This window comes from Equus asinus, chromosome 8 (assembly GCF_041296235.1).
Source record: "Equus asinus isolate D_3611 breed Donkey chromosome 8, EquAss-T2T_v2, whole genome shotgun sequence".
NCBI classification, from domain to species: Eukaryota; Metazoa; Chordata; class Mammalia; order Perissodactyla; family Equidae; genus Equus; species Equus asinus.
In genome coordinates, this window is record NC_091797.1 from 18,899,019 (window position 1) to 18,926,692 (window position 27,674).

The 27,674-nt window shown below is 44.8% G+C and overlaps 1 protein-coding gene across 10 annotated transcripts in view; it reads left to right on the plus strand.

Moving 5' to 3' along the window:
* Positions 1-27,674, plus strand: part of ADGRF5 (adhesion G protein-coupled receptor F5) — a 102,380-nt gene that overhangs the window by 10,765 nt on the left and 63,941 nt on the right. For 3 of the 10 annotated variants that reach the window (XM_070514796.1, XM_070514804.1, XM_070514798.1), the window contains exon 1: positions 19,410-19,701. The exons of 4 other annotated variants lie outside the window; for them this stretch is intronic. The gene's annotated coding sequence lies outside the window, so the exon portion shown is untranslated. Of the gene's footprint in view, positions 1-19,388; positions 19,702-27,674 lie in introns of those variants that run through there. 3 more of the 10 variants (XM_070514802.1, XM_070514799.1, XM_014837523.3) reach the window with 3 other exon arrangements.

The window sequence follows — 27,674 nt, forward strand, 5'->3', positions numbered from 1 at the left end:
CCAACCTCCTGACTCCCAGGAGCGTGTAGGGCAGGGATGGGTCTCAGAGGACAGGGCCAGAGGCTCACTCAACTCTGGATGGTGGATTGTATGTGGCATCCCCTGCTGGTCTATGTGGAGAAAACACATGAAACATTATTTATTTTGAAAAATCTCATCCTTTTAAAATCTCTATTTTGAGTTTTAGTAACAATGTATATAAAATATTAGTATAAGAGAACTGTAAATGACATGAAATACAGGAGATGCAAAGCGTGGTTTGTCCAAGGGGGTCCAGAGATCACCAGCGGACTAATTAGCTGGAGTGTTGGTCAAAATGGACATGGCCAGGCTTTGCCTGGACCCAACAAATGGTACCCTTGTGTGTGGGAAGGGGTCATGGGGGCGAGGAAGGGGGCGGTGCTGCAGAGCCCACATTCTTCCATCAGCACCTTACATGCTTCTTCCAAAGTCTGATACACGTTGAATTATGCATAAGCAACAATATTTAGAAAACATCTGCCAGCTTGTGTTTAGAAAAGTGTTTACACTGATGGCTTAAGGGGCCCCTCCCTGCATTCCTCTGGGGATAGGTTAATTATTTTGCCATCTGGGTTCATCTGTGCAGCAACATTCTTCCTGCCTAATTTGCAGTCTTTCTCTGGGCCTCACGTTTGGAAGAGAATGCGATACAGCCTTGTGCCATCCCTCACACCTCACACCTTCGTGTGTTTACTTTTTGTTTATGTCTTGGCAGTTTATCTTGCAGCACAATATAGTATAGTGGCAAGAGCTGAGTTTATGGTTCAGATTCTGCTTCAAATTCTTCAATTTGCTTGACCTCCAATCTACGCAATCTTTAAATGAGGCTTGGCAAATTCTAAACCTTTCTAAGCCTCCTTCTCTCACATGGGAACAGATAATGAGTTCATTGATTGTTGTGAAAATTAAATGACATCGTGTATAAATCGTTTTTTAAAAAAGCACTTAGCACGGACCCTGTGAAGGAGTCAGTTCTCAGCAAGAGACAGCAATTAATAACAACAACAAAAGTATCATCTCCACCAACAACAATGAATAAACTTCGTGAATTTTGGAAACCTGTGGATGATTTGTTTTTTACAGCACCTAAGATGGTGTTTTACACAAAGTAGGGGCTCAAAAACATTTGTCCAGTGGATGAATATGTGGTAATCCATTGGTGAAAAGAAGAGGAGGATTTTTAAAATATAAATATGTAATCAAACTGCTAATGTAACTACACTTGTGACTAGAGATCAAATCTGGGCTACTCTTCATAAAACTCAAAGGACTTTGTGCAAAAAAACATACTTTCCCACATGTTGTCTGTAAGTTTTCTTTATTTACTTTATCAGGCAATTCTGCCTATTGCTTGTCTCTTTAAATTTCATATCTGTTGTCAATTACTAAATCCAGGGTTTTTTTCTCTCTTTTTGCTTGAGATCCACCTTAAGTCAATAATTTCATAAATGACAATTTTCAAGAACATGTGGGCTTTATTTATTATAATGAATGATCCTTCAAAAATTAGACCTCCAGTTAAGGAATTGGCTAATACCTATTTCCTATTTCCTGATGTACCCTACAAACTTCTAACACACACACACACACACACACACACACACACACACACACACACACAGACTTCCAATGGTTATAAACGTAGGATTGTGTCATAGACTTGTAGAGTGCTGTATCAAAGAAAGAGAAAGAGAAAGGAAAAAGAAATATAGGCAGCCTAGAAAAGAAATAAGCAAGTTCGGAGGGAGAGAGAGAGAGAAAGGATAAAAAGTGCCCCACGGTGAGGCTTCTAACTACAGAAGCATCTTCGGACCCTCTGTTCCTTTTTGTCACTAGCGTTGAGCATTGAGGCCTTAACACTCGCCAGGCTCTGCTCTGAGCACTTGCTGTGGATTACCTCATTTACTGCACCCGACAACTGTGTGAGATAATTGTATCTCCTCTCCATTCTACAGATGAGGAAATTGAAGGACAGAATTAAGTAACTCACCCAAACATGCATAGCTAGTTAATGGCAGAACGAGGACGTGAACCCAGCAGTGTGGTGCCATGGCCCATGGTCTTAACCCCTTGGCACCTCTAATGATGTGCCACTTCAAGGATTCATCCGTAACAAGTGTTGATTGAGTGCCTGCCTACTCTGTGTCCTACACTGTGCTGAGTACAGAGAACAGAAGAGTAGACAGACAAGGTCCTGCCTTGGGGGTGAGGGTGTGGAATGGGGGCTCATAGGACAGCAGAAAAACCCACAAATAGACCGTTATAATGCAGTTTGGTAAGTGTTTTGACAGAGGGAATTGAGGTGCGGAGGTGAACACACAACTAGAGAGATCAAAGGCAGCTTCTTGTAGGGAATGACCTTTACTTGGGCCTTGAAGGACAATGGGAGTTAGATGAGTGCAAATGGAGGAAGGAGGCAGTTCCGGGCAAAGGCTGGAGGACATGGTGCTTGCAGAGAACTAAGGGGGTTGAGAGAGTGGAGAGTAAGATGAGAAGAAAGTGGCAGAGAGAGGTGAGGCTGGGTGTGTATGCAGAAACCCTACTGGTTAAGGGTTTTAGCTGAAGGCAATTGTGTGTCTTTTTGGAAAAAGGAGAGAGAACCCATGGACTAATCCAACAGCTCATTTATCTGCCAGTGTTTCTCCAAAGGTGTGCAGAGCTTCTGATTCAACTGGCCTAGGCCTAGGCACCAGGCATCAGCATTTTTTCAATGAGAACCATAATAATAATAGATAATCATGTGATATCTCAGTGGTTATTAAACTTTTGTGTACTTCAGAATCACCTTTGGAGAGCTTGTTTAACACTGATTACTGGGCCCAGCCCCAGAGTCTTAGGTTCTGGAGGTGTGGCGGGGCTCAAGAATGTGCATTTCTAACAAGTTCCCAGGTGGTGCTCATACTGCTTGTCTGCAGCCCTATGTGGAGCGGAATCTCTAAAAGGGAAGCTAGGAAATTAGCCGAAATTATTAAGGGTATTTTAAGCCGCACTAAAACTTGAAAATCCCTGAGAGGAAGAATAATTAAATCTCTTATCTTCTTTGCTATAATGCTCCTTTAACTTTTAAATATTTCTATAGTTTAAGAAAATCGACCCCAAATATTCCTGATATTCTGGTTCATTTTGGTCTGTAAGTGGTCAAAACAGGGCGACTTGTAGGGTTTGGAATTTTGAAAACCAGCCCTTTGAAACTTTCGTTTGCAAAGCAGGAAGTCACTTGTCACCCAGAGCAAACACTTGAGTCATGAGGTTGCCCCTTTGGAGGGCTTTAGGGGTGTGACTTTTGAGCAAGTTTCTTCACATTTTAGAACAGTATGAATCTGAGCCTTTACAGAAAGGGCTATGAATGTGGAAATATGAGATCAGTGTCCTTGAGTGTGGCCGACTGGCTAAGGCCAACGTATATCCAAAGGGTTGTTTTTTTCTCCTTTATAGATAAGCAGGAAGAGGCTGGGAAACCCAAAGCCACCTGGAACAAGGGAGGAGTGAAAGGATGGATGGGGAAGAAAGGGTCCTGGGTGCTTCACATTTCCCTTTGCTCACAAAAAAAAAAAATAATAAAATAAACAAATCTACCTTTTTTATGTCATGGTCACAAACTGAATTTCTCACCAGAGATTTAGAAGAAAAAGATTCATGTGAAAAGAGGCAGGTATCCAAATTAACAATCTTTAACACAAGTGAGTGGTGAATCAAAGCGAGGCTCCCAGGAGTAGAAATAACCACAAATCATAAAAAGCCAAGCTCCTGTGAGGGTTTTATTACCAGTCCAGTAGCTTAAACTCCTTTATCTATAGTATTGAAATGCAAACGCCATTCCAAATCTCTGGAAGCACCTGGAAATCCTCATTCATCCAAAGTAGATTCGATTCCGTTAAATATCACTGTTTCAAACAGAAGAAATGGGCTAAATCTATGTTTTCAGATTGTTCAATACTACACAAGTTTTTGTTTTAGTTCATTGGTGAAATTAATTAGCGGAGCTCCCCAGTCCAGATGCTCACAATAAAATTCAGCCTTTACTGAAAGTCACTTTTGAGCTTGGAAACAATGAGTTCGAAGGGAAGTTGCTAAAAATAATTGGAATTAACAGTGATTGTATGAAAAGGATATAACCAGAAAACTACTTTCATTGAATCCAAGAAACAATAAACTTTTATTAACTTGCTCTTTCCCCTCATTTGTTTAATTTTCACATAGGGATTTTAGTTACATCCCACAGATGCACCCGTTTGTTGTTTATTTAGTGACTTTGCACCTCCACAAGCTCGTTGGGCAGCCAGAGCGCTCCCATTTCCTGAAGTCTCCTCCACGCCTTTGCACTCACTTTGGTTCTAACCCCAGCTTAGCCCTGCCCGGACTCAAGACTCCTACGCGTGGAAAAGAATCCCTAATCAAAGGAGGGAGCAATGACTCCCTGAGACTTTTCCTTTGATATACCCTGAAAAATGAGAGGGAAAATAAGGTGAATTTTAGGGAGTGGTGAGGGCTCCCTGAAGCACTGTAGGGTAGAACATGGGTGGTAGTCTCTGGAATAGTAGTTTTCAGAGTTTAGTTTACACAAGACTCACCTAGAGAGCTTGTTAGTAATGAAGATTCCAGACTCCACCCTGAGACTCTGGGGAGAAGGTCACAGGCAAGGCCTGGAAGTCCTGGTCAGTGGAACCCCCAAGGCCTTCGCAAGCACCCTACCCATGAGAATCACTGGGATGGAGTCCCAGGTGCCGACCTGCGCCTTCCAAGATGCTCCCTCATGGGGAGATGCTCCCTGAGAAGAGCAGGTGGGCCACACGGTTTCATCAATGGCTTGGAGGTGGAGGGAGGAAAAAGTTTTCCTCTACCCTCTCAGGGTCTCTGGCTGGGTTGGAAAATTAGATTGACAAAGACAGACTAATAGGAGAAAAGCATGCAAATTTATTTAATGTAAGTTTCATGTGATGCAGAAGCCTTTATACAGAAATGAAGGCCTGAAGAAACAGTTAAACCTGAGTATTTTTATGCTAAGTTTGATGAACAGAGGAGAGTCAAGGAAGGCTGTAATACGACAGAGTATGAGGTAGGAATAGTAAACCAGGGGAAACTCAGCAAGTCCTGTTCATTTAGATTCTTCTCAGTGTCCCTCCATCTTGGAGACAAGGACCCTCTTTTCCTCTGGGTATAGAGAGGGCATCTCTCACATGAGGTCCTTATGATCTGCTTCAGGGGAGAAAGGTGGGGAAGATCAGAGAGACCTTCCTGCTTCTGCCATTTTCTCAAACTCCTTCAGCTTAAAATATCCAATATGCCAAGGTGCCGTATTTTGGGGTAGTGTGTCCTGAACCCTGTCAGCCTCAGCTACCAGAACCTCACTTTCCTTTTTGACAGCAACCCCAAAAGTTCCTCATTATCATTGGCTTCCTAGATGTTTGACAGAGCAAAAAAATACAGAAATAGACAAGTGCTACCTGCCAGTCGACACTGTTAATTGACACTTTAAGGAAAGTGGGAAAGAAGCCATCATACTCAGCTCTGATTTTCTGCTTTTGAGATGGCAGGTGGCGGGGTCTATGGCTGGTGGAAAGTCAGGGAAAGAGAAGATGATGCTTTAGAAGGCACTTGGAACATTGTCATTCTTCTAGCAAAGAATCTTTAGAGCAAGCATTGGAATTCGTTCTGCAGGCTTTCAGGGTTAAAGAGTGTACATACTTCCCAAACACACAAAATTAAGCTGCAAATCATGTGTACTCACAAACTACACGTAACAGAAAACATTCTGGTTGTTGGACTCCTAATATCACTTTGGAACTAGGTTGGTAACTGATGGAGGGCACTTTGCTTGGGAAAATTGAGATATAGATTCCAAGGTAGGAGCCACGATTGACCTGAACTGCTCTGCTTAATACAAAGAGGAAAAACTGAGAACCCAGTGGAAAACCCAATAACATGAGATCTGAGCTAGTGAGGCTGGGGAGGGGTGGGGTAAGGGTCGGAAAAGAGATGTTCAGTAACATGGAAGAAAGAAGGGTGTGATGCCACCCCACCAATCCACATGTGCGTGCACACACCCACATTTACAAGCACACACCCACACTTACACACACATTCCTTTTGCCTTTACTCTGTTGTATGTTTCAACATAGCATTTTTCCTCATCTATGATACGCAACTTATTTTTTTGTTTATTGTCTATATTACTGTATAAGTCAAGGCCCTGGCAGAAAAAATATGACACTCAAAGGTTAACTGAAAAGACGTAGGCAGTTAAATCAGCAGGGGGCTGGTATCATCAGGGAGCCCTGGATAGTCTCCCCTAGGGCAGAAAGGGGCAAGAAAGATGGGGTGGGGTGTCAGAGGAGCCTGGCAAGATCTGTGGCTGTGGGAGAGGTGGGTTCCCCAGAATCTGCGGCTGAGGGTGGAGGAACACAGCCACTGTCAAAGCTGCAGCTTGGCAAGGAGGGGAGGGGAGTAAACACCAGGCAGCCCTCTCCTTCCAAGCTGCAGCCTCCTGCTGGGGTCTCCCACTCTCCCTTTCTTCCCATTGCCCTCCCAGACAACAAGGCACTGCAGGCTGTGGGGTCGGCCTCCCAGGGCACACAGGGTGGAGAGGGACCTGAGGCCAGCCCTCTCCTGCAACTGGAATGTAACTCCCAGGGGACAGTTGTTTTGGTTACTGCTTATCTCCAGGATCTAGATTAGGGTCTGGTGCATAGGTTGATCAGTTTTCAATAAACATTTGGTGAAGGAATGAATGATGCGTGCGTTGAAAGAAGAGACACATTAAAAGAGGATTTCAATAGTTATGTAGAGTATGTGATGCCAATGCACACATAGTCCCTCCCATCATCATATTTAATTGAATTCATCCTTGCTCACGATGCTTTCACATAAAGGGATATTTTGAGGGGCAGGTACAGCAGGCAGAGCTGGATGAAAAGAACGCGCGGACACCTGGCGTCTGATTACATACATATTATATGAGTAAGTTGTCCAGATGTTCACTTTATACATTTCTAAATCTTGCTCCTATGAGCAGCCGGACTCAATTGACAGTAAGGGGACCCCAACGCTGTACATCCAGCAGCACAATGGCAATGCTCTGAGGGTTGATGCTCCAGTATCTACAGATGCTAGAATCGCTGGAAGGTTCAACTCCCAGCCAACCTCGCCCCAGGAGGACAGAAGGCCTTGGACATGAGGCAGTTCTGGGTTCCATTCTCTCCAAGTCAGTGGCCCTGAGACTGAGTTTCGTGTCTGAAGGATGGAGATAACCATGGTTCCTCCCTCATAGAGCTGTGAGGCTCAGTCAGGTCCTGACCTGCTGCCTGGCATGGTGTCAACACAAGGATTGTTTCTTGTGCAAGATGAGGTCTCTAACCTTGAAAGAAGTGTGGAAAGGGGTGCAGAGGCTCTGCTTTCCGCGCTGGAGCCATTCACTCAGCCTTCTGGATTAGGGAGGAGAGCAGGAGGTAAAAGGACAGCCCGTCCAGAGGGCAGCTTCCCCTATCCCCACGCGGGGCTTCCTGCTTCCTTCCTTCAGGGTCAAGTGGAGCAAAAGCTGGTTTCCCTTCCAACCCCAGTCAGCACCACCCACCACACCGTTTATTTTTTTCAGGTGGCCTGGGGGGCTTAGAACTGTACAAAGAAAAAGAACCACGCAGCTCTTCCTTCCTCTGTGTGTCAGGGAGGTGTTTCCACATGGAGCTGACATGAGGAGCAGGTGGTGGACTTGGGGAAGGGGAAAGGCGAGGCTAGCTTCGCTGGGAGAAGCTGGGAAATGTCTTCATGGGTCGTGGGGTTCAGGCGGCCATCCTTTGTCCTTTTCCAAGGGCTTTCCTGCACTTCTGTTTGCTGGTGGCGAGTGCTTCCTCCATGCTCTTTGGGTCTGTATCCCTAAAAGGACCACTCTGAGTCAAAATGCATGAGGCTAATGAAGAGGGAATGGGCAGCCTCTGATGCGAAGGTCTCCTGTGCTCGCAGGACAGGCTTAGGAGACTCTGCAATCGGCAGCACCGCAGGTGCATGTGGGCAGAGGCCCTCCTGGATGCAGGCAACAGGGCGGAACACCGTCTGTGCAGAACTTAAAATCAATAAGAAAACCAACTAAAAGTCTTTAAACAATAAAATTATCACCACGTGGTGGCAATTCCAAACAATGTCAGTGAGAAAACACTCTTCCTAACAAATCTTTTATTGGTCTAAGTTCTAAATAATTGCTGCCATCGCTGCTAAGTTTCAGTAATATAAGCTCCTAATTACCATATTTTTATTACTTATCTTTTAATAAATATTGTATTCTGCATAGAAGTTAGTTCACACAACTCTCAGAGAGTGACTCCTGACACACAGGGCCTCAGCGACCTGTGCTTGTTTCCCCAAATCAGTTCCTCGCAGTTTGGAACTGTCTGAGCTTGCTCGAAGTGGCTCTCGCCCCTGGGGTATGATATGTCCCCACATTTAAAGAGTAGATTAAAAATAAGCAATCCTAGCGTGGTGGTTGTATAGATAAACAAACTGAACAGGAGCTGCTTCAACTCTGTCATTCTATGGGACCGCATAGAGTTTTTATGTGTGTTTAAAATTTCAAACAGTGAAGGAGAGAGCAACCTGCAAGGTGTTCTCTTTCTGTTTGGCAAATACTGTTTGGTAAGAGTTCACACTTACCGAATTTTGATAATATTTAAAAGTGAAATGTTTAATTTTTTTAGTTGACTGTTTTCAACCTAAAGACTTAACCAAGAAAATAAGGATTATCACTGAAAATAATATTCTCATATAAAAGAGGGAGAAGTTAATAAAAGATGTGGTCCAGATGTCAAGTATGCCAGAGGCCTCCGTGGTCCAGAATTGTGTGTGCTGGCTGCTGCCTTCCTCGCTGTATTTGGCAATGCAGAGAAGCAGGGGTGTATGTATGTAGCATGGGTGTACACAAGCGTGTGTGTGTGTGTGTATTAGTGTGTTTAGGGCACCAGTTGTCTCTCTTTAGGTCATTACATGCTTCATGGGAAAATTTTATGATTGTAAACACAGAAGTCTACTTAAATATTGCCCCTGTTAGTACACATAAATAATCCCTGAGCAGGCACATGATGTATAAGGGACAATATGGGAATATTTCTAATTTAGACTAGTAAGTGATCCAAGGGCCAGAGGTCATTCATAAGAGTGCCCATATTTAATGAGAGCCCAACAAGTTCAAATAAAGAGTCCCAGGCAGAAATACATCCTCTGCGTGTGCACATACTGCCGCGTCAAACACAAAGGCCGCGTCTTACTGGCCCTAAATAAAATAGGAAATGGAACAACATTTGAGGAATTGAGGAAAAGACTAAAAATATATGTGATTTTTCCCTTTCTTAGTGTTCTAGGTCAGACGAGGCAAACTCAAGGGACGTGGGCCTGGCATAATCATGTAATTGTTGATCTGTAGCTCTGTTTTGTGTACTATGTATCAGGTCTAAAAACAGTTTAGTGGTGGGCCAGCCTGGTGGTGCAGCAGTTAAGTTCGCACGTTCCGCTTCTCAGCGGCCCAGGGTTCACCCGTTTGCTGGTTCGGATCCCAGGTGCGCACATGGCATCGCTTGGCACGCCATGCTGTGGCAGGCGTCCCACATAGAAAGTAGAGGAAGATGAGCACAGATGTTAGCTCAGGGCCAGGCTTCCTCAGCAAAAAAGAGGAGGATTGGCAGCAGTTAGCTCAGGGCTAATCTTCCTCAAAAACAAAACAAAACAAAACAAAACAAAACAGAAAAACAGTTTAGTGGTCCTGAGAGGCAGACTTTAATTATAGAAAGCAATGTACTTAGTCTCGCACATGGAAAGCTGGACCCCCTCATTGTCCTCGGATAGGCCATCAGAACTATGGAGTGCTGGGCAACTTCCATGCAGCAAGGTGACCATCTGCACAACTCTGGGCCACTTCAAAGGGCAGTAGCAGCCACTGTAAACACCTGCACTTAATCTCTTACCCCATCCGTTTCTGGAAAACTCAAAAAGTAAAAGCTAGAACCCAGAGCAACTAACCTTTGGGTTTACCAACTAGGTCACCAAGCCAACTAGAAGGTCAGACAGACTCTCAGAGTTTGCTGTAACAGCATGAAACACAACAGACTGGTGAAAGAAGATAGTGTCAAAGCAGTGGCTCACCCACAGCTTCCATTTGGGGACACATAGAATTCAATGAATCTATAGTAACCCACTCGAACAACTCATGCTTTTCCCCAATACTGAAATAAGCAAGGTGTTCTGAGCAGGAGCTGGTTTACCATGTAATGTGTCTAGTATCTGGGAATTACGTGCCCTTCCGTTTTCTTTAAAAGTGATCCGCTACAGGTAAAATAAAAAGTGGTGTTCGTGATCTAACAAGATCTTGCTAATTATCAACTGTTTACTTTCCCCAAAGCTGGGTCACGAGCTCTGTTGTTTTCAGCATTCTGCATCTCCATGCTTTTGAGAGGCGCATTCTTCCTTCTCCCCAGGGAGCTGAACTTCAGAAATTTTGATTAATTTTCATTTGTACTTCATTTTCCATTCTCCCCACCGCTGCCTCCAACTTTATGCTTCTCCTCAGCAAGCTTATTTTAGGCCCTTTTTTGGGGCTGAATTTCAGAACCATTGTTGTTCTTCATAGACACAGGCGTCAGCCAGTCTTTTTCCTATTTCTCTCTCAAGCAAACATTGTCATTGTGCCTGACTTATTATATTTTCTCGAAAGGGCATTTTGAAAAGAACACATCATTGCTCTGAAGGATTGAGGGAAGTGTTAGCAGAGGGACACAACAGACATGAAGCAGGAGCCAAAGAGCAGTGACACTGGAGGGAGGTGGCGTACGCTTCAGGGGTGGCAATTTTTTACCACAGAGATGGCCTTCTCGGGTTTACCAGAAGGTGACTTTGACCTATTAGTGTTACCTTCATATTGTAGGTCTTGGACAATTCATTGAGCATCTGTTCCGTGCTGGGGATTTCCAGCTCTATCTCAGAAATTACTTTTACTCTTTGGCTAAGATGGTGGCATACCTCCCCATACACGTAGGGGGACTCCTGTGAGCCTGTCGGCAAGCAGCAGGGCATACAGGAGGCAGCAATGTGCACAGTGTGTTAGAACTGAAACCATGCTGCAAGTGTGATTTTGGAACTACTGGATTCCCCTGATGGTGCATATCCTAGCCAGCTGAAAAAGAGACGGGAGGTCAAACAAAACTCCCCTGAATTCACTTATTCATTAAAAAAGTATTAGGGGCCGGCCCCTGGCGAGTGGTTAAGTTCTCACACTCTGCTTCAGCAGCCCAGGGTTTCACTGGTTCGGATCCTGGGCACGGACCTAGCACTGCTCATCAGGCCGTGCTGAGGCGGCGTCCCACATAGCACAACCAGAGGCACTCACAGCTAGAATATACAACTATGTACTGGGGGGCTTTGGGGAGAAACAGAAAAAACAAGATTGCCAGCAGATGTTAGTTCAGGTGCCCATCTTTAAAAAAAATTAAATTAAATTAAAAGTATTAATTGAACACCTATTTTATGTTCCTTTTCAGTTACCTAGTATTTTATATTTTCTTTTATAATCTCAAATCCAAATTAGTAATTTTTAACTAATAATTTAAAAAACTGATAGTTAAAAAAACAGTTTTTAAACTTTTGGTTCTTGAGGGTTCAATTTCCTACTGTCTTAAATATATTAACCTAGGTTCATAGATGCTACATGAATAAAATTCAGGGGGTCCATGAACTTGAGTGAGAAAAAATATACTTTTATTTTCACTAACCTTTAATTGAAATTTAAGATTTCCTTTAATGAGGAACATGGGTGATAAACCACAGCAGGATTAGCAGTACCTGTGGCTTTGTCATCAATAGAAATCACAGATATTCTTATATCACATTACTATCTTGCAGATCCTCAGAATCCAGTTTACTCTGATCACCACCTAAAACTTGTGATAGTTATTAAACCTGCCTCATTAAATCTTTTAATTGAATAGACTAATAAAGAAATAAATATATCACTAAATTACATTGTTTTGATATATATATATATATATATTTTTTTTTTGGCTGAGGAAGGTTTACCCTGAGTTAACATCCATGCTAATCTTCCTCTCACATTGTTTTAACATTTTGATAACTGTATTTCAATATAATTATTTTCTTTTGTAATCTTATGTATTTTGTTTTATGCATTTAAAAGCATTGTTCTGAGAGGGAGTCCACAGGCTTCACCAAAGACCCAAAAGGACCCATGGCACAAACTCTTTTCTTTAATCCTATTTTAATGGTCCTTTCATCCAGGGCCAGAGAGATACCAATTCTTTCACTCTTTGCATGTCTAAAAATATCTTTGTTTTTCCCTTATTCATGAATGTTTTTTCAAGTGTGGAGCCAAATGAGGTCAGCTTGGAAGAAAGTACAGGTGAAAAAGGACTCTGGGACCCTAGGCCAAGCCCAGGGCATGTCAATTTTAGAGATCAGGTAGAGGAAGAAAGGCCACCAAAGAAACAGAGAGGAGGGATGGGTGGAGAAGGAGGGACATGGGAAGAGTGGGTGCCACAGAAGCCAGAAGAATATGGGGTTTCAAGAAGGAGGGAGTGGCCAACTCTGTCAAACAGTCTGCAGGGCTAAAGAAGATGAGAACAGCAAATGACCGCTGACCATGGTGACATGGAAGCCATGGAGACCACCATGAGAGCTGCTTTGGGCCGTACTAGGGGAGGAAGACTGATTTCACTGACTTTGGGGCCAGAGAAGAGGGATGCGGAAGTAGAGACAAAATCTGTGTGTTCTGCTCTTTGGTCAAGATTTGCTGCGGAGGGGAGCAGAGAAATGTTGCAGTCAATGAGGAAAGAGATGTATGTCAAAGGGAGGATTTTAAAGAGAAAATTTAGAGCATGTTTGTGTGCTGATGAGACTGGTCCAGTGCTGAGGAAGTTGGAGGAAACGGGACCCAGAGCCAAGTGGAGGAAGAGGCAGGCCATTCCCAGGAGCAGGGACTTGTCATCCTCTCAAACCCAAACCAGAGGAAAGGTCAAAGACGGCGTGCAGGTGCAGGAGGGTTGAAAGCTTGTGTGTAGGAAGATGAGCATTCCCACTTGATCGATTTTGTGTTCTCAGTGAAGTACGAGGGAAGGCCAGGGCTAAGGTTGAGGAGAGATGAAAAGGTGTAAAATGGTGATTTTGAGGAGTGAGAAAACTAACATAAATAATAGGATTGTCAGGCGATGTGATTGTGGCAATTCCAGCAACAATTAGCAGGATGATTCTAATGAATAAGCTGTACGTTTGCCCTCAGGCACAGGTAAGAGATGCTTTCTAAAATACCATCCCCCCATTGCTCCCCACCTCCCTCAGACCTCATTGCCCTCCTGTGTTCTCTACACTCTTCCATATTAAAGCCTCTTTGATGACTTAAACTAATTCATGCATATACACAACTCATTAGAAATGGGCAATATGTCAACATTTCAATAGTATTTGAGTCAGAGAAGAGTTCCTTCACTTAAAGGAATTAGTCTCTAAAAGTGTCAGTTTAGGAATTTGGGGCGGGTGGACACAGGTTTTTCTGTTGCTTCTCAAATCCTGCCACAGAGGTGAGAGTCTACACTCCTGATGTCAGCTGGTACCATATTTTTCAGACCACTATGGTGCCATTGCCTCCACTTTTGGTTCAGCTGTATTCTAATGTCTTAGAAAGAATCATTTAATCTTCTTCCATGAAAGAACATAGGCACTGGAAAAATTGCGCTGATTTATTTAGAGCATCACTTCTGGCACTAACTAAATTGTGAACCAGGCATCATAAAGAAAAGGCTACAAGTTTCACACCAGTGTAATATTGCCTCTGTCTCTACTCAGAAATCATTGCTCCATCTAAACATTATGTATAGGGTTAAGCACCCTACCTGTAGCTGTGGGATGGTCCCAATTTAGAGGTAGAAGGAAAAGCTATCTTCACAGTATCTGGAGGGTTGTGGGTGGGCACCACGGCGTAATGTTAAGAGTCCTGCATGAGAGACCAAAGACCTAAATTCTGATTCTGGCTCTGACACTGACGGGTGCTGTGACCTTGGTTAAGCTGCTCAACTTCCCTCTGACATGAGGTAGCTGGAACGAGTGATCCCCGGCCCCCACACTCTAGAATTATTTGATTCTGATTTTTCTCTTGGCATGAATGACTCTTCACCTTATATTTGTCTAGTGATTTTGGCATCATGGCTGTTCGCTAATAGACTTGATAAATTCTGAGGAAATTACCTCTATAATCAGGGGAAAAGTGGAAGAACCTTTCTTTTGGTGTCAAAGGAAATGCTGAGTTTCTGAAAACAGTAGAGAGCAGTGGAATCTGCATGGACGTGCCCTTAGGCGGACCAGGCTTTGCAGGCTCGAACTAGGGTCTGCCAGATGTTGCAGGTCACCCTGGCTGTTACCCGAGGCATGTGACATCTGCTGCTGTAGAGAACCTGCACCCAGCAGGCACAATCAAGGAGCAGAAGTTAGAACAGGAGTGACCACCTAGTGTGCATGGACAAAAGAACTTGTGCACTTTAGAAGAAATGCAACTTTCCTCTAACTAGATTTCTTCCCAGACCAAGCCAAGAAGGAATGCCCATGACCTCAAATTCCCTGCTCTTTTCCATCCATGATACTGGCTGGGGCTTGGGGGGAGACTGAAGGAGGAGGAGGTAATGACAAATTTGGTCAATCAATGACTCTGATATCATGTGCATTATGGCTGCAGCATGTGGGTAGCATATGTCATGCCATGGGCATCAGTAAGTACTTCCTACTCCATGGATGGCAAGTCACCTGTGAGAACTGAAGGTAGAATCTGAAGGCTGGGGATGGCTCACAGGCCATTGATGGTCAACCCTCCACAAGAAAATGTCAACAAAGGTCAAGAGAGGGCTGTTGATGACACCTCTATAGAGCCACATCCTAAATCTACCTCCATTTCCCCATATGCCGTCCCTCTCTCTTCTGGGAAAAGGCAGGGAAGGTAGTGCTTGGGAGAGTCTTAAACAGGGCTCCATTTGGAGGGTGCTCTGGGTTTCTGACAGAAGCTAGGGCCATCACTGGAGGCCTAAGATGGTGTGTAGAACAGGGCTGTCAACTATATCCAATGGGTTCAAAAGATGGAGCTTTGGGATCTTCCATAGCAAAATAATATAAATATCTGAGAGATATATGCACAGAGAAAGCATGGTAACTCCGTCTGTTGGTGGAATTGGTCCACAACAGAGAGTGCAAATAGAACCTGAGAGGCGGCAGCCAAGCGTGAATACGACCAACTCCAATTAGCAGAGACTCTGCCAAGGTATACACATAAAAGATAAGAATAAGACTATTTGCATATTATAAAACTGCCCGATTACTTGTTGGTTCCTTCCTCGCATGGGGACAGGTCAGTGCCAGAGGGGAATTTCCTTGGCCTCGATATAGAAATACCAAAAGCGAGCTGACCCTGGGCCACATTGGGTCAAAAGGGTCACCAAAATTTGGTTGTAGCTTGAAAAAAGTACAGGGCTTCTTCTGCCAAGATGTGGAGGTGGGAGTGTTTTACAAGTGGAAACATCTTGCACTTTTGTATACACTTCTGCTGGCTATATCCTGATACTGTGGCATTTGTAACTTTGATGTGTACTACACTTTCAAATACTCTTCTTTAGTGACCCAAATAGGCATCTCCACCCTCAGAGAGTTTATATTCTGGTGTGGGGGCATGGAAGGCGGAGACAGCCGATAAATAAAATTAACAAGTACATTATGGTGCATTAGAGGTGACAGGTGATATGGAAAAAATTAATCAGCGAAGGAGGATTGGGAGGGCTGGAATGTGAAATATGGCAGTCAGCAAAGTCCTCACTAAGAAAGTGATGTTTGGGCAAAGGTGGGAATGAGGTGAAGGAGTGAGTCTGGAGGATGTCTGGGCAAAGAACATTCCAGGCTGAGAGAACAGCAAGTGTGAGGACTTTGGGATGGAATTGTGCCTGGCTTGCAAGGAGGCCAGTGTGGCTAGAGCAACGTGGGGAGAAGTAGGAGAAGAATTCAGGGAAGAATGATGGAGGGCAGGGGTGCTGATGGTGCAGGCCTTGTAGGCCCCTGGAAGGACTTTCACCTTGACTGTGTGCTCCATTGCTCCTGCTTGGGATGGGAGCACCAGAGGGTCGAGTGTAGGTGGACACTATACACGCGTGTTTGATGTAGACCAGTTCCTGCCCTCAAGGTGCTTACAATCAATGCATCAAAATAATCGTTGGAATGCAGTGCAGTAAAAACACGCGTACCTGGTCGGATGGGATCAGGGAGAAGGAACACTGGCCTGGGCTGGGAGGGCTGGGAGGGTTCTTGGAAGAAATAACCTCTGCAACTCAAAGGGAGACTAAAAGTTAGCTAGGAGAAGAAGGGGGATGGGCAAGGGGTCAAACAGTATAGAGCGTGCAGGCAAATGCACATTTCTTTGGCGCCGACACTTCTGTCAGAGAAAATAGCTCTGTCTCCAATGAGGTTATACCCACAAATCCTGAGAGACACCACATGCTAACACAAACATAGATAACATGACTGCGGAATTGGTTCCTCTGGCTGCACCACTGCAATCTGGTTGAAAAAATTGGGGTCCAACTTGCCACCAACGCCAACATCTTAGAATTCAGGAGAAGGGCCTCGGCCACAGCCACTTGCAGCTGTAGCTGCAATAGGGCAAATTCTTCCCATCAGCGGTTAAGTCTGGGCTGCAGCCAAGACCATATGGTGGTTCCATTTTCTATTTGCCTTTGTTTTCATGGCAAAGTGAGTGCAATAAGCGCAGAGTGTTCCTAGCAACAAACAGGCCCATGGGTGAGAGAGGAATTGCTCCCCAGAGAAGCAAAAGGACAGCCACCTTGACAAAGCCCCATTCTATGTCAGAGAGCCAACTGTGCCTGGCTGCCCAATGCAATGCAAGCTAGAAAAAAGACAGAGCCTTGTAGAATGAGCATTTCCCCAGGGGCTCCCTGTGACGGCATGGTACTTATTAAGACGAGATGTAACCAAGTCAAGTTCCCCTACATTGTTGCTGTCCGCCTGCAAAGTTCTTTTAGTGTCCTTTGCCACCACGTTCACGTCCAATTTCCTCCTACATTTTCTTCATCCCTCCCCAACACTTCTGGCATCATTCATCTACATTTATACTAAGCCACTCAAGTCTCCCCCAAAGGAACCAAATCTTACCACAGAGACAGGATATATTTCAGAGGCATCTTCAAGGTGCCAATCCATGTGGAGCCAGAGGCAAAGCTAGCAGAAAGCACAGGCAAAGACAATAGCAAATTCATGCAACAAGAGCCAACATCTCCACATGCTCACGCTGTGCCAGGCACTGGTCTCAACATTTTCACTTGTATTTACCACATTTAATCTTCAAGACAGCCCTGAGGTAGGCATCATTATTACTCTGATTTTACAGACAAGGAAACTGAGGCACAGAAATATTAAATAACCTGTTAAGTTTCCATGGAACTGGTAGTGAGCAGATCTGGAGTCCACACTCCTATCTTCCAGGCTCCTCTGGGCTTCCAAGACGCAGGTGCTTCTTTACTACTTATATTTAATATTATAGACTTCTAGTGTAAGAAAGAATCTGGGGTGTCTTTGTCCATTTCCTATAGAAAAAGTCAATACCACAAATATCTAGCATAAGAAATTAATTTGGAATATTTTAGAATATGGTTTAAACTGTTTGGCTCTGTGCGTATGTGTCTTAATATTCTTCCTGGTTTTTTTGAGGCCAAGGGTAGTGTTTCATATAGAATCAAAAGATTTATTTTTCATGGTGATTCACCACTTTACTATAGTAGCTTTTAGTGACAAATAACAGAAAGCCCAGTTAAGACAGGATTAAATAATAAGGCCCTTTATTGTGCCACTAACCGTAAACCCAGAGGTAATGTGCCACATGTCCAAGCATACCCCAGTGTCCAGCAAGGAGAAGGAGAGCACCATGTTTTAGACCAACCCTGGTGCACCCCCTGAGCACATGGCCTGACCCGGGCTGGCAGCGGAGAGGAAGTGGAGGGTCAGCTGCGGGTGGACAAGACGAGCATCTCCCAATGACAGCATGGAGTCAGGTGAAGAATACAGCTGAGTATCAGTATCAAGAAGCAGAATAATAATATTTTGAAGGTACATCCTCTTTTTGCTAAAATACTTAACTTTTGTCTCAAGCCTGAGAGCTACTGAGAGTTGCTGACATGTGTAAGGGCGATGGCCTTGGCCAGAGGCGAAGGCGGGCAAGGAGAGGGAGCCCGTGTGGCACAGCGAAAGCACGTGAGCTTGGAGGGTTAGAGCCCAGGTCCCCAGAGAGGGACGAACAGCTCTCAGGCTCTTCTACGCCAGGCTTTCGTGGGGCCTATGAGCTTAGCAGCGATGTCATCTACTTTCACGCATCATGAAACTGAGTCTCAGTGAGGTCTCGTAATGTGCACAAGGCCACATAAATAGAAATCTATGGGGCTGTAGTCTGAATCCCTGCCGTGTGACACTGGAGACCTTGCTGTCACATTCCGAGGGTTTCTTGAAATACAGTCTTGGGACTACCTGCATCACACCCACCAATTAGCCACAATGCAGAGTCCTGGCTCCAGGCCGGGCCTCCTTCATTAGACTTTCCGCGGGCCGGGCTCTAGAGCAGGCAACTGAACAGCATTCTCCACACTGAGGTCCAAGACCAATGAGCGATAATCTATTATTTCCCCTCTGTGTTCTCAGCTTGGCAAGTCACTGTTTCTCCTTGGGCCTCAGTTTCCTCACTTGTAAAATGAGGATGGTAGGGTCACTTCCAGCTAAAAAACTCTGATTATAATTCATCTTTAAATGCAACAATTTGCAGCCTGCCAAATGGCCCTTTTCCGTGTATCTCCTCATCTTTAAATGTTAGTGTTATTGAGATGATAACTTTATAGTGTCACAGAATATATAGTCTGATGCACAAATATTCATAGAATTCCCCTGGAAATCTGGGAGAATTAGACGCCTCCTTCATGTGGCATATTTAAAGTACAGCGCCCCCTGCAGCCCAGAGCTAGGACCAAACGACTTCTTGAGGTCTTCTACTCCAGGGATTTTTATTTCTCTGACCTTGACACTTCTGGAGACAAGGAACTCATGGATAATTTTAATTTCCCTTCTCCTCGGAAATCACAATCTAATTTAGTAGACATCTTTCAAAGGTTTAAACCAGGCCCCCGACGCCACTCATTAGTTCTAACCCATTTTGGGTTTGCTCTGGTTTCATTTTTTGATTTTTTCTTCGGAGAAAGGAAAGCAAGAACTAGAGGTATTGGCTAAACAAGTCTGGCCACTCAGTGGAGACGTTTCCAGATAAGAAGGATCTGAAGGACTTCCCATGGGCGTGAGGGAAGTCGCACACGCCATCCGGGGAAGAGGACCAGGAAATCACTGCTTGTTTTTCAAACAGCAGCAACGCTCATTGTCGAGATGGCTCTGTGAGGCTCCGAGGACCACGGCAGGGAAGCCACCGGTCAGGGGTGAGGCGGAGCGTGGCGTGGAGCTGCCAGTCCTGCCCAAACCCTCACAATGAGTCCCACTTGGCTCTCCCTTCACTGGCTGTGAGGCCTTTTAGGAGCGCAAATGGCCTCGTAGTGGAGACCTGGAAGCTTCTAGGCGTCTGATCAGAGTCGGAGCTGGCCTGGGGACTGCGCTGCTAGACAGGTAACAGGCATTTCTCCCACTGTGGTCTGTCTCCCTTTGCAGCAAGACCTCAGGGGCACCTCAGTCACTTTGACACCCCTTTACAACATTGTCCAGTTATGATCTTCTTTGCCTGACTTTCTCTTAGATAGCTGTGACATGTATGTGGTGAGCGTTAAGCATGTCTGGTCAAGAGCATTGTGCAGCCGATTAGTCAAGTTGAGACTGTATTTAGGGAGGTTATCAGGCACTGAGCTGGGATCTTTTTATGGTTTGCTCTATAACTAAGAGAGCTATTTTGTTTGTTTGTTCGGTTGGTTTTTTTAGTGAATTTTCCCATCCCTGAGCCAGAAAATACCATAAAGACCAGAGCATTGGTGAATTACTATGTGAGCATTTCCACGGCCAGGCAGCCGGGTCACAGCTGTGCTGATGAAGGGGAGGCTGCATCCTCCTACACCGGGAGGAGTACGGATATTCTCTCAGCTCCCAGGCAGCCCTGGGGCAAGGGGCGATCCCCGAAATGTGAAATGGAAGCCGCTGCCTCCCACTCATGAGAGAGGAAAGGGGCTTGCAGACAGTGCTGGGCAGGAGGTCAGGAAGAGAGCAGGGATTCAGAGCTGGGTAGGCTTGCTTGGGGCGTTCTGGAAGGGAGGAAAAGCTCTAAGATGTGTGGCTTGCTTAAATGATGTTTTCTTATCCTCCGTAGGAAGCCAGGCCGCGCCACTTCACGGCAGCTCAGTTTTTCCTCTCACAAAGGGCTGATGTTTTCAGTCTTTCGTTTTTGAATTGCATGAATAATGCAGGAATCTATTCATCCTGTAAGAGACTATCTCTAACAGTTTTTCAAGCCCCACACCCCCCTACACAGCACTCTTTTTTTTCCCCAAAATTATCCTGTCAAGAGTTTGTCCCGTATCTTACCAGTTAAATGACTTATTTTCTGTCTTCCCAGCTCTTAGGGCCAGCCAGGGCAGACAGGAATACAATAAATTCTCACTGTCAGATTCACGTATTGATCCTTAACAATACCTGCCACTCAGTGGAAAGATAAAATGATACATGCAGAGTGTGAACAGCTCTTTTAGCACTTAGAAAAGTCTGAAAGAGTTTTACTCATTTTTTACCATTATTATCTTTGTGTCAGTTTTGGCCTTAAAATTAATAATATCCATGACAACTTCTCATGGATTAAACTCTAGATTTTCCAACTAGAGGTTTGGGCTTCTCTCTTGAAGGCCATCAAAGGCAGCTTTGTTCTGGAAATGAAAGGGGAAAAAAAATAAAATAAAAGGAAATTAACTAGATAGATGGATAGATGTCAAACCAAAGAATAATTAGAAAATACTTTCAATTGCTATGTGGTATTTTCTTGCTTTTGCCAAGCTTTCTCCACCCCAAACCAGAGGGCCACTTGGTCCTGCTGATTTGGGGCATTCTGGAGCACTTTCTTGACCATGCTGTTAAATTTGCCTTGATCCCTTCTCCTGATCCCCGGCTACCGTGATGAGCCATTTCACCCTCCTGCATGGAGCTGGCCCCCTGACAGTCTTCCTCTGCTTTCACCAGGCCCCCGGGGGAAGCAGCTCTCCTAGTCCCATTTTATGGAACACAGAAATGAGAGCTTAGGAGGTTGTTTGTCCAGCATCACACAAGGAGTCCTTTTGGGGTGCTGAAATGAGAAGAAACCCAGATCTCTGGCTTTCCAGCCCCATTCTTGGTCAGTAATATGAGGATAAAAGTCATGTGGAATAGAGAATTAAGGTGATTGACTGGATTCTGTCAGTTTGGTAGCAACGTGGAAGATGTTTTTCTGGGAATCAAGCTATTGCCTGGTCTAGACTTTGGCAGAATGTAATACTTGTTGCCTGTTAGTAGCACCCCAGAAACTGACCAAAAAGAAAACAGTGCCCAGCGATTTTCCTGGAGCAATTGAATCAGAATTTCTGGGGAAGGGGCCCAGGCCTGCTATTTATTACTATTATTTTTTTAATCTCTGAAGTGATTCATTTATGCCACTAGGGTTGAGAACCACTGAGTCCTGACTGTCAGAGATAAAGTGGCTCAGTTGAAAAGCAGAAGCAACACCCGTTCATGTGACCAAAAATTTGGGGCCAGAAGTGCGAGCAGCTGTGAGCATCACGCATCAGGATTCTGGCCGCTGCTGTTTATGACAGGGGCAGACGCCTCTCACCTCTGCACGTGACAATGAAGAGGAGTTGACAATGGCACTTCCTTTTGAATTTAAATCGGAACAACCCTGTTGACTTCACTGCAGATGCTCTGGGCTCCCTGTTACTTGTGGATTTTACGAAATCAGATTAAATGTTCTAGGTAAACAGGATGTGCTCTTCCAGTGCCAAATGACCATGGGAGGTTATGCATTTTACTCAACGTCACTTTAACATGTTGTGTCCCCATCTCAAGGAAAAGGGGAAAAAGAAATACTAGCTATCCTTTGCATGGTCCACCACTTTCTGGATCGATCTAGATATGGATGGACAATAAATCAGGGCTGCTTTTACATAATAAAACGTGCCCCTAGAACCTTTCTCCCGCCGACATTTCTCAACAGAGTTCAAGTTTGCATTGCTCATTGGTGTAATCTTTGTCTCCTTTATAGGGAGCACTAGGAGGGCCTCCCTCAGCTTATCTCAGTTTCCCCTGGGCCCACAAGTTTTGGCCCAGAATACGTGCAAAAGGAAGGCTTGTTGAGTTAAATATCTGCACTGCGTACGCTGAATTCGCGAGTTATTTACCAGCTCAGTGTTTCCGCTCACATGGCATGATTCTGAATGTGATTGTTAAAATAATTGGAATCTTGCTGCCTGTTTCCTAAAAGACAGTCACAAGAGTGAAGTCTTTAAAATCACAGTTTCGTGGAAGCACCTGTGCTGGAGAGACTTGCTGTAGAGTTACAAAGGCAGAGAGTCCTTTCCTTTAATAGCTCATATTCCCAATGGGAGGCAAGGCATGGGCACTGAGAGTTTTCATAATAACAGGAGATATTTATTGAGTGCTTACGATGTGCTGGGTGCTCCGCTCAGTGCTAACAAAGATTGTTAACTCAGTTATTCCAATAATCCCATACCTCGGGTGCTATCATCATCCCTATTTTATAGATAAGGGGACACACAGTTCTACGTGAGCTGCTGAGGCACACAAAGCCAGCATGTAGTGGAGCAGGGAATCCAGTTCAGGCAGCGTGACTTCAGAGTCCGTTCGCCGAATTACTCTCCTACGCTACAAAACCACAATAGTGCTGCCAAAAGAGCCATGTGGCAGAGCCAGAGGAGCAGCTGAGCACAGGAATGCAGTGTTTGCAGGAGAAAGATGTATTTCTGGGGAAGACAAGAAAAAAGAGTGTACTATCAAGGTTGAGTTCAGACTGTGGCCGCAGACTCAACTACTTACTGTGTGACCTGGGTTGCGCTACTTAATTTACCCAAACCTCAGTTTCTTCATCTGCAAAATGGGGATGATGATAGTTGTAACAATAGAGGATATAAGGATTAAATGAAACTAGTGCACGCACAGTGCTTTGCCTAATGCCTGGCACATAGCGAGGGCTTGGTGAACAACAGCAATTGTCATTGTTACTAATGAATAAGCAAGACCTGAGATGAGGGGTAAATCTCAGAAAGGAGGAAGAGAGCATTTCAGTTGCCAAGAATAATATGTGAAGAAGCTGAGAGGTAGCAATCCATCGAATCAATATTTATTGTTAATGTTTATGACGTGTTTTGCAAAAGAAGGTACAATAAAGGCTTATGAGTGGGTCAGCCTGTTCTGCATCCAAGTGTTATGGAAGAATAGGGTGGCGGATCTGGGTTTACATGAGGTTGTGTGATCAGGCCAGCCAGGTGAATTAGCCCAAATATTCTCTGGGCGTTTGCTTGTTTAAAGTATTTGAATGTGGTACAGTAGCGATCTATGAAAAATAGCGTTGTAGGCAAGTTGATCAGCTGATGGTGTGCTGGATTGTTGAGCAGGGAAGAAAGGAGAGAGGAAGCTCATTCAGGAACTTGCTGCAATTGTCCAGATGTGAGATGACGATGTCCAAACCGATGTGGTGGCCAAGGAAAATAAATAGCAGCGGTGGAGTCATTTAGTGACTGGTTGATTCCTGCCCTCGATTCTTGTGTCCGAGGATACCTGTGGGGTGATGGGCCTGGGAAACTGGGAAATAAAACCAGCAGTTGGCAAAACTGGGAAGATATGGGTTAGGAGATGGCAGTGGGAGAGAAGAAGACACGTACAGCTTTAGATGAGCTGAATTAGACCCACGAGGAAATGGATGTTGGAGAGATGCTCCTAATATTTAGCAAAGAGCTCAGGGTGGACATAAAGTTTTGGGAATTGTCACATAAATCAATAATTAAAACTCTAGAAGTGGACAAGCTCCTTAAGAGAAAGGGTGTCAAGAGAGATAAGCCAAGGACCCAGGAGTGGTTTTCGCAGGACCTCAGTGAGACGGTTGTAGGAAGAGGAGGATGGAATCGTAGCAGGAGGAGGGAAATGAGCAAAAACTGGAGGGATGAGAGAACAAGAGAGGGAAAAGGGGGTGCCACAAAGGAGGAGGCCCTAAATGACGTCAGAAACCAACAAGAAACCACGGAGGACGAGGACTAGTGAAGAATGTCATCAGGTTTTCCTTTAGAACATACTTTTCATAATGAGGTGAGGACTTCATTTGGGCAGAATGTCCAGATTCAGGAAATCTTGGAATGGCCATGACTTCTCAGGGTACTGTATATTTGGAAAAAAAAAAAAAAACATCTTTTTCATTTTGAATAGTACACACACATTCTGCTTAAAGTCTAACGTAATCACTAGGGGGGAAAGACAATTTAAGAGAAGTGAAGTCGCTGGCCGAAGACAGCAATGCTTGGTCTCAGGGAGATGGAGTGGATGAGGGCATGAAAGGAGGAGACAACAGGGAGGATGGCGCTGCCGATTATTAAAATGTTGGACTATTTTAAACCAAGTGGTAAATAGCTGCCCCCGGAGGGCCCAGAGTGCCCCCCACCCACCTCTGCCGTAGCTTCCCAGCCCCTCACCTTGGAAACCTCCCACACACTCCTCACTGTCTAGCAATGAAGGCCCTCAGGCCCCTGATCCTGCACAGTGACCAGAGACTGCTCTGATTGGTCCATTATTGTTATTAAAATACTCCAGTGTCATTTTGAAATTCATCTGATAAAGGGTAGAACCACAGAGCTTAAGGACCAAACCTCCACCCAAGGGCTCTGACGTGCCATCAGCACTGCAGCCAACCACACGGCCACCCTCCATCCCAAAGGGAATGCACCCCCAGCATTGTTTGGCCAGGGCTTAGGGAAATCCCTTCATATGGTCACAGAAAGTAGCAAGATAGAAAAGATAAGAGCAGAGTTAGGAACGCAGTGTTTTCCTAAAGATGGCAATCTCTTGCTTAAAGGTTCAAATCCTCCAGTGATTTACAACAAGAAAGAAGCATAAAATGTTATCAACGCTGCACACATGTGTTTCCAAGTTTTGGAAAACTTGCCCCCATTGTGTACAAACAAACGTTCCTCTGTAATCTGATAGCGCTGAGCCACCCTGACACAATGCTGCTGCAGGACCTTGTTTCAAGGCAAAGGAAAATTAAATAGAGAAGCATTTTTCAAGGCAGTTCTTTAATTGGTATTGTGTTTCGTGTTTGTGTTAAATAAATATTTAGCTTATAGTTCTGCATGTGTGAGGGATGAGTCATCTAATTGAATAAGGTCGGCAAAGATAACTCTTATTACCACTGCCGTTGAAAATACAGATCTCTGAAGACAGGCTCTTGAAGTTATACTTGAGGATTTTTAATCTGTATTTCTACAATTCAGGAGGGAGCTCACTGACGACATCCTATCCTTATTGTAACCCTGTGCCTTCTAGAGATGAACAAAGAGTAATAATCATGGTGAAATTTGCTATGAAATTCCTCCTGAAATTTGGTATTACCATCCATCATCTGCCATCAACTCTGCTTTCAATTATTCTCTAGTAGTAGAACGATATATGGGATATCTATTTCCAGTCTCTCGCCTAGTCTCTATTTTGATGAGAAGTACACGTTTTAAAAGTAGCTGCCTGAGGGGCTGGCCCGGTGGCGTAGTGGTTAAGTTCGCACCCTCCGCTTCGGCACCCCGGAGTTTGCCAGTTTGGATCCCAGGTGCAGACCTACACACTGCTCATCAAGCCATGCTGTGACAGGTGTCCCACATATAAAATAGAGGAAGATGGGCACAGATGTTAGCTCAGGGCCAGTCTCCCCCCCACACACACACACAAAAGCTTCCTGAGCTTATGGACTGTACCCCAGAACACAGGGAGCAGGGCGTAGGGAGATATGCCCTCGGCTTCTTTTTTGTCTAGTCAGCCAGCCACTGGCCAAGGTTTAGTGGGAGGTATGGTTTCCTCTTGATATTTCCTTGATGTTGTCCTACCACACAATACAATTAGTACCTTTTAAAAAGAAAACCATGTATATCACAGCACATACTGTGTATGACGTGAAAGCCAAGCAGGTTATCCATGGGAAGACTCTCCACTCTCTCTGCTCCACTTTGCAACCAAATTTCTGGAGTTTTATGTGCTCACCCTCTCTAGGTCCTCACCTCCCACACTCTACACTCTTCCCAATGTGCCTTCTTCCCCCATACCCCAGTGAGATCCCACTTACTAAGAACATAGCATGTTTCTAAATGCAGTGGGCAATCTCAGTCCACTCCTTAAGGGACCTCTTAGCACCACTGGACATCGTTGACCATACTCTGCTTCTTGAAACTTGGCCTTCCCTTGTTCCAGACTCACTACTACCCGTTTTTCCCTCCTGCCTCTGTGGTCTCCCATTACCAAACATTTTGCCTCTATCATCTTCCTTGATTGTGTGGGGGAGGAAGATATTTCCTCTACCCACTCTGGGTCCTTCTGGCCAGACAACGAATTAAATTCACATGAAACACAATAACAGGAGAAAATTAAACAAAGCTTTATAACACGTATACATGGGAGAGGCTCAGGCAAACTGAGCAACTCAGCCAACTGGCCAAGGCTGCCTGTTTAAGTATCTTCAGCTACAGACAAGGAGGATGTTTGGGATAGTGGTTTGGGGCTTCAAAGGGGAGGAAGGCAACCCATATGGAAATGGAAAAGCAAATGTTTGGTAAATAGAACTTTGATAAGAGTGGGCTTAGCAAGGATCCTCCCAGTCTACCAGAACCCAAAGTTATGTATGGTGATGGCCTATCCTGTGGACAGGCCTTTATTTTAAATTTCTTTTAGGCAGTTAGGAGGGAAATGTCGAATGTTCTGCTGAGTCTGAGCCTTTATTGTCTTCAGCTAGAAATAGTCTGCATACCAGAGTGGCACATCTTGGGGCGGCCTGCCCTGAGCCCCATCAATTGATTATTGGAATTCTGTGAACCTTGGTCATAGGCCTTCTTCTCTACTCTCTCTACTGTCTTCTTAATCAGTCTTACCTACTCCTGTGGTTGCAATTACAAGGTCTGCCTGTCCTGGCTCCTGCTCACCTCACCAGCCCCATTTCATACCCTTCTCCTGCTCCCTTTTGGTGTTCCAGCCCCTCTGGCATGCTTGAGACAAATCAAATTTGCCATGTGTTTTCCCACCTCAGGGCCTTTGCACATGTTCTTCTTTCTGCCTGGAACCTTCTTCCTCCCCTCCCTGTCACCTGCCCATTTGTTTTCGGCTAACTCTAACTCATGCTTCAGATTTCAGCTCAATTGCATACTTCCTCTGGGACACCTTCCACAGATCCCCAATGCTGGACAACTTCTACAAGTTCCCAAGACTAGCCTCTCACCAGGTTCTATTAGAGAGTTCAGCACAGTGGTTAAATGGATCGGCTCTGCAGTGAGACCTCCTAGGTTCAAATTCTGGCTCTGCCAGTTACCAGCTGTGTGATTTGGGGCAAGTATTTAACCACTCTGTGACTCAGTTAATTTGATCTCATACTG